This window comes from Aptenodytes forsteri, unplaced genomic scaffold, assembly GCF_000699145.1.
Source record: "Aptenodytes forsteri isolate BGI_AS27 unplaced genomic scaffold, ASM69914v1 Scaffold349, whole genome shotgun sequence".
In the NCBI taxonomy this organism is placed as follows: Eukaryota; Metazoa; Chordata; class Aves; order Sphenisciformes; family Spheniscidae; genus Aptenodytes; species Aptenodytes forsteri.
In genome coordinates, this window is record NW_008794452.1 from 3,925,040 (window position 1) to 3,932,618 (window position 7,579).

Below are 7,579 nucleotides of genomic sequence, written 5' to 3' on the forward strand. Positions count from 1 at the left end.
GGGGGTTGGGGGGCGCCCCCCCCCTCCGCCGCCTCCCCTCGGGCGGCGGCAGCCCGAGGAGGTCGCGGATTGCTCGGGTAGGGCCCGAGTTAACCCGCCCGGAGCCGCTGCAGGGGCCGGTTCTCACCGTTCACTTGGCCAGAGTAGACCGACCCGTACGATGCAATGGAGAGGATGGCTGAGCAGGGAGCCGGCTTCTCAGCTGGCGGTGTAAATTTTTAGTACGCCCGGGGATCGCCTGCTGCCGCTTAGAAATGGTCATCGATGCCCTATGCCAGCAAATACAGATTTTTAGACCTGTAAGTGCATGCAACCAAAACCTAAATAGCTTTAATTAGGCTATACAATAAAGTACATCGATTTTTTTTTTAAGCATCTAAATAGCTACTTCGTGCTAAAACTATTTATTTTGTCTACAAATACAGTTTCATATCAAGCAAAGAATATTCAGTGTTTTCATATTCAAGTTTCAAAATGTGTCAGGGAAGTAGATTCTAAAAAAGCTGAACTTTTTTTTTGTAGTATCAGGAAGGTCAAACCCAGTATCTCTGCAGCTGTCAATGTTTTTTGCAATTTTTTAGGTTTTCTGCAATGTCTATCTTGAATATAGTGTATAGGGCTTTCCAGGAGGCATTTAAACTTTTGTCCTCAACTCTTGGAAAAAAACACACACACACTCAATGCTGATGCATGGTATAAGGAAGGGGAGCATACCTGATGCCAGACACTGGTGAAAAAGTTAATGCTGTCAGCTTTTCTCTCAGTTTTCTGCAGTTACTCATATTATTTCTCATACGCTCTTTGCCCCATACATCTTGACCTCAGTTTCAAGTATTTCATATACCAAAATCCTTTTTTAAAAGTCAGTCTTTTAACATGAAGAAAATAGTCAAACAGATCTCAATGCTTGCACAAGTAAAATGAACCCATTTCCAAACAAATTTGCTGGAACATTTTTTTCTTCCTGCTTGTGTCAAACTGCCTTCAACAGAAATTACTCATTTTTTCTTTTAATAGGCTACATTCCTTAAAATTAAATTTGCTTCAGCATTGGGAAAACTTTATTTTGCTCTGTTTGATCATTATATTATTATTGGGAAATGGCTGGTACAATATGCATTTTTTCCAATAATAAAAAAATACACAGCAAAGGTGGACAGATTTCTTCCAGCAAATGTGTAATAAGTCCTTTATAGCAGAAAACTCTCAAGTCTTCTTGCCTTTTTTAATATACCTGGGAAATTCATAATTTTCATTGAAGTCACTCTGATGTTTAAGTCTCTAATTGAAAAGCAACTGTTCTGAGAGTTATGGAAGCAAGCTTTATAGTCACTGTTGATGTGGTTTTCCCCAGCCAATTTGTATTCTTTTGGGATTCTGATCAGGAAAAACCTCCCCCCCTGCTTTAATAGCTCCAACTGTAGAAACTTAATTTATTTACTGATTTCACACAGAAGTGTTGCAACCACACTAACAGCTGAAAGTCATCTAGTTTCTAGAGTTTCACCAGTAACTAGAACAATGAGATAACTGCATAAATGGGCTGTTACTTCTTTTGTATACAGGCAAGATATTTCAGGAAGGTACTTTGTCAACCCTGGTAATTCAGGGAAGCGTGCACTGTGAGTGAATACTGTTTAGGAAAGCAATAAGAAACTTTCATTGCAAAATTAAACAGAACATCTCAGAGATATACTAACACAGAAAGGAATTCAGCAGTGAGCTTTATGTGTATAGCTTTTTTTTTTTTTAAATACTTGCTGGCATAAAATGCTCTGAAGTTCTGTTTTCTTTACTAGTTTCTGTAGTAGTTCATTATTTGCACCTTCAAATCTTAACATTCTCACTGCTGTCACTTCATCTTTTTACCTTGAAGTGTTTATGCCCTTTACAGAATTTCTCTGGTGACTTCTCTTTTATGACCCATTCTTAAGTTATCAGCATTTTTAATGTCATTCAGGTTACGCTCATGCCTGACACTGTCATCCTTCCCTGGCAGATTGATGATAAACAGAGGAAGGTATTAAAGTCAAGATACTCAAGAGCAGAGCTGCTAAGTTGGAGAAAAATTCAAGCAGGTAGGTAGTTTTATCAATAGCTGTAATTTGTTCCTGAATTTTTTGTTGTTGAGGATGCTTGTTTTTGTAAAGATGTTTCAAATATTTATCAATTGAAATAAGTTATCAAGGCTAAAGCTAGGTAAGCTATTCCCATAGCAGTTGTTGCTGAAAAGATTATTTTCAGTGCTTTTAAAATACAGATGTACATCCAGCTCTGTTCTGAGACAGTTGTACAAATTATCCTCAAGTGTCATGCCTCTGGGCTATAGGGATCAGAAAGATTTTTTTCCGCTTTATACTTGCTTGTGGTCTTTACTAGTTAGTGATCTGAAGTAACATCTGTCTAGTTGTCTGTTCGTTTGCCCCAAACCACATCCAAAACCACTAGAAGTACAGAACTTTTCCCACATGAGACTTGGGAATTTGAGGATTTTTTTTTCCTTCTTCCACAACAGGCATTATGGCTTGCAGATTGGAAATACCTGAGCAAACCTCAGTTCCTTTCCAGTGTGGCATCTTCAGCTCTCTTTATCTCTGCCAGCAAGCAGACAGAACTGTGCTGCTTCCTGAGGTGAGGTGAGCTAGGAACCAAGGGTGACCACAGCATGGGTAGTATCCTCACCGACAGGGCGCAGTCCTGCAGCGGGACAGGCAGAGCTGGGTGCTGGGAACAGGCTCCATCAACAGTCACAGCAAGGGCACAAAGCAGGTCTATGGTCTATCCAGAGAGGCAAGTCAGGAACTGCAGGAGATGATGCCCAAAACAAGACTAGAGGAGAATCTGAAGTTCATTTAATAGTCAGATCCAGAAAAGAAACAAGGCTAGAGCCAGGACTCAAAACAAGCACACCTATAACATAGGTTAGACAAAGAGTGATTGCCTGGGCAGGCCTGAGCTTAAATGGAGCTCCTGGGCCCATGGACCAGGTGTGTGGGTGGAGGCCCCAGTTGAGGCTGGTCAGGGCCATTAATGACTGTTGGCACCCTCAGGACCCTGACAGTCCCTACCCGTAGCGTGTCAGTGAGGTCTTTAAGGAACAGAAATATTTGACTCTCCTAAGTCATTGAGTCTGCAAATAGAGTGATGCCAAATTTCTCTAGCTAAGCAGGCCTCTTCCTTTCTTTCAGGTGCAGGGAAGAGGTGTGCACTTCATGCCCTCTGGTATCACATGGCTTACTGCAAAAGTGCAGTAGACTTGAAGCATCCAAAAATGCTGGGTCGGTGCATGCAAAATTAGCCACGTCTTTCCAGATGTAGTGTTTACCAGCCAGGCACGGCACAATCATTCTGCACTCGTGCTTTATATTGCTCATGCACAATCATGCAGTGAAGTGAGGGCCAAGATTTCCAATAAATATGGAAACTGGTTGGGAACATCTGATAGGAAATATTTAGAATAAATGCAATGGACCTGTATAATGGGCATCAGAAGATGAAATCATAGTCCCTTCTGGCCTTACTTTATGTAAAATGGTATTAACACTTAAACTATCTGTGTTCAGCATGCTTACAAATGTTAACTTATTTTCAGCGCCAATCAGGCAGGTAGATACTATCTACAGAACCAGGGCCAAGAAAGACTAAATGAGGAAGTCATTGTGAAAACCACAATTAGAATTCAAGAGTTTCTGCATTAAACTCATGTTGTTCAAGACTTTTCTCTTTCAGATACTGCCAACTAACAATGCTGTGGGTGATTTATCTGATCATCTGTGTTACAAATACAAAGGCATTAGCGGTGGTTGGCTTGTGTTCAGCTGGGTTCACAAGCACAGCACCACACCAGTGCAGCATAGAGCTTCCTAGGTCACGTCTGGTCTGGGAGCAGGCTGGTCACTTTGTCACACTGGAGTGCGAGCTAATAAATGTGAGGGAGGCTTTGCAAGGTAGATGCTTTAATCAATGCTTTGTAATCACACAAGGAGCCAGCCCTAATGTCTCAGCATCACGTTTCAACTACGAGGGAGGCAGGGCTAGCCAAGGTAGGCCTGGTTAGATCCAATCTTTCCGTTACATATCAGCATAGGTGTCTTTGCAGTGTAATTCCTAGAGCTTTTGGTCTGTGGAGAGCTTGACTCAGGTTCAGCATCAGTGACACATCTGACCTTCCATAGCCTGGCCTGATGTTGTGCCTACTGCAGAAGTCTTACCCAGATGACTCTGCAGGACTGATTTAGGGATACTGATTTAACGTACTTGGATAGTTCTGTTTCCAGGGTCAGGGCCCTGAGGGCACTAATAGGCCTTAAAGGGCCTGACCAGCTGCACCTGGGGCCTCCACCCACATCCTCTGCCCATGGGGCCAGGAACTCTATTTAAACTCAGCCCTGGCTGAGCTATGTTTTAGAAGTATTAATACGTGTTATGGAATCTGTTTGGCCACTGTGCACCCTGCTCAGTATCTACTTGGATTGTGTCTATCCATGCTTACCTGCTGGGTCACCAGACCTGCTTCTGACATGCAGATTGACTTCTCAGTTCAACCTCAAACCTGCATCATCACCTGGAAGCTGACTGACCATCTGGACTCCTGGCTGAATCTGGATACTACCCGCAGGCCTGTCCTGTTTGCCTTGTGTGGGGACAATAGGGCTGGGTGCTGGCCAGTGAGGTCCTTGCCCTTCTGGCTGTTACTGTGTGGGGCTCCCTGTCTCTCAGGAAGCAGCTGCCCCTCACAGCTCCCTGATACTCACTACAGACTCAAATTTTGCCAGAGCTGCCTGCAGTGTGGAATTATTTATGAGTTTATGCACTGTATTCTTTGGTGCTATGTTGTCCAGTTTTATTCATTCTGCAGGTGTGTACCAATTTGCATGTTATTCTGGATAAAAACAGGGGGATAGTAGCACTGTGTCGGACCAAAGGTCCACCAGCTTAAAACTTTACCCGACAGTAGCCAGTAGCATATACACAGGGAAGAAGGCTCGAGTGGCGTACAGGGCTATTTCCTCAGGACACTCTGCCAGCATCAAGTAATGTGTAGCTAAAATAGTACTTTTGTGTTAAGTAGCTTTTGATTAAACTTTCTTCCATTAATTTTGCTTTTAAAAAAATTTAACCTGTGAAGTTTTTTGCATCTACAATGTGCTGTAGCAGTGAGTTCCATGGTTTGACAACACATTGCATGAAAAAGTAGCTGTGTTCTGTTCTGATGAATCTCTGATAAATTGACTTGATATCCTCTACTTCTGAGAAACAGCGAGTGATCACTCCCTGATAATGCTTTCCATGCTGCTCTTGTTTTTATAATATATTGGTTGGCACTTCACCCAGATTGCCTTCTTTCCAGGATGAAAGTAATTTAGCTGCTCCTTTTACTTTTGGCCACCCTTAATGTCTTTCTCTGTGCCTTTTTAGGTTCCACTATGTGCCTTTTTAAGCAGACCAGAACTGCATGTTATATTCAAGATGTAAGCAAATGATAGATCTGGACTAAATAACAATGGTGTACCGATGTTTCCAGTTCTGTTCTCCCCTCCTTTTGTAATGGTTCCTAACACTCCACTTGAGCAACCCAGAACAGTTTCACAGAAGTATCTGTCACAGTACCCAGGATCTCTATTTTGAATGGTAGTAGCTAATTCAGAGGCCATGATTTCCATGTTTCCCCCCATGTGCTTCACTTTGCATTTTAGTGAAAGGATTTCATCCACCATTTTGTTGCCCAGCCAGTCATTACTGTGAGCTCTTCTCCAAACATTTATACTCAGCTCTAGTTTTGGTAGGCTGAGTATCTTAGTGTTGCCAGAAAAGATTGGCACCTAGTGCTACTTCATTTCTAGGATATTTATTAGCGTTGAAGAAGACAGATCACAAGCATATATGTCTGTGGCTGTGAAAATGAACAATTTTTAATTCTTGTTTGTTTCCTAGCTTTTAGCAGAGTTTTTAATGGAGCAGTGATTGTACATGTTGGTGTTTGGGTGTTCGTATTACCCTGCTTATTCTAACGAAATGTTAGCCTTCCTGCTTGTTTTTCCTCCAAGTTACTAATTTCTTGCTCTGCATTTTGTTCAAGCCCATAACTTCCAACTTATTACCATGTTCCCAAGAAACATACTCAGCTTATGTCATTAAGGCTTTGTCATTAAGTTCCAGTTCCTTCTACTTTTGCTGCGTGCAGCACTTGGAGAGCAATAGTTCTTTTACTTCTCAAATCATCTATTATTTTATCTTATAAAAATAGCTTGTTACCTCTTCTTTTAGCAGGGCAGGTCTTTGGAATGACAGAAGTCTTGATATCCAGCCCTCTAGAAAAGCAGTCTTTTCAGCAAACTGTCAGATTGAGGAGGAGGATGGAATGGTTACATCCACCAAAGAACTCACGTGCATTGCCAAAATTACTTGCCAGCTGATCAGGCAAATGTTCAAAATTCAGGTGTATGTGTTGCTGCTTTCACCTTGTTGCATCTGAAATGTGTCTGTGAGCTTGGCTAAGATTCCCAGATTGTATTCCTTTTTCACTGCAAGGAAATAAAGGGGAGGAGGAAGGAGGATGGAGGTACAAATTGGTGATAGGGTATTTACCCACTGGCACTGAACTGCGACAGCACTAACAATTAGCTGTTACAGATCTGTGCCACTGCTTCTCCTTTCCCATGTGTCAATTAAAATAGATAGCAAAACACTGGCATTTAAAGCATCTTTATAGAAAGGGATGTGGACAGTACTGCTTTCTTGTATGCAGTAGAAAAGCCTCTCTGCAGGCTTGCATTTGAATGGGTTGGTTCACGTTTGAAGTGCTTTATACTACAACAGCTAGAGACTTAATAATGAAGCTTTTTTAAAAAAGTACTGCTAGGGTATATTGTTTCATAGATCCCATTTCCAACATCTGTTTTCCAGTCTGAAGAGGCGTTAGAGTTGGTGGCCTGCTTTCCACTCTGACAAAAGGCTGTAGTGATAATGAGTTGTGTAAGAAGGCTGGACCGACTCTTCCTCGTTATAACATTTTGCTTACCTGCTTCCCTCTGGGAAGCAGCAGCAAATATCATCAGTGGCTCTTAATGGATGAGATGGGGGATGGGGAGAGCAAGACTTCCCCCCCCACACCCCCCCCCTTCCTCTTCTCCTTGCGGGAGGGAGAGGGCAGCTCAGCAGCTCTTCCTCTCAACCTGCATCTCCCCAGGCGTCAGGGTGTGTTTGCTCCGCTTGTGGGACGGCCGGGCCCGGGTGGACGCCGGCGTTTGGGGGTCCTCCTGGGTGGCACGTGTAAGCAGACGGGGGTTTGGCCCCCTGGTGAAGCCCTTGCCTGTCACCGCTGACCAGACTTTCCCTCTTCCAGCCTAAAAAAAGGGATGATTTCAGAGGGTGTCGCCTCGGTGCTGGTCGGGAGGCATGCGGTGTCAAACTGCAGCCTCCGCAAGTAACGGAATAATTTGCCTTTTCTCTTATTATCGTCATTTTGTTTAGTTGTTGTTAAATAATCCCCGGCGTTACCGGCCTGGCACGCCGACTGCGGCTCTCGGGGGGCAGCCGGGAAGGGACTGCCGCCACCCTCGCGGCTCTTTGCCCTCGC

At 43.3% G+C, this 7,579-nt stretch overlaps 1 protein-coding gene across 1 annotated transcript in view; it reads left to right on the forward strand.

The window, feature by feature from the left end:
• Positions 1-106: 106 nt before the first annotated feature.
• Positions 107-7,579, forward strand: part of TET1 (tet methylcytosine dioxygenase 1) — an 81,424-nt gene continuing 73,951 nt past the window's right edge. Inside the window, exons 1-3 of the mRNA XM_009290536.2 lie at positions 107-299; positions 2,000-2,078; positions 2,516-2,631. The gene's annotated coding sequence lies outside the window, so the exon portion shown is untranslated. The remainder of the gene's footprint in view (positions 300-1,999; positions 2,079-2,515; positions 2,632-7,579) is intronic.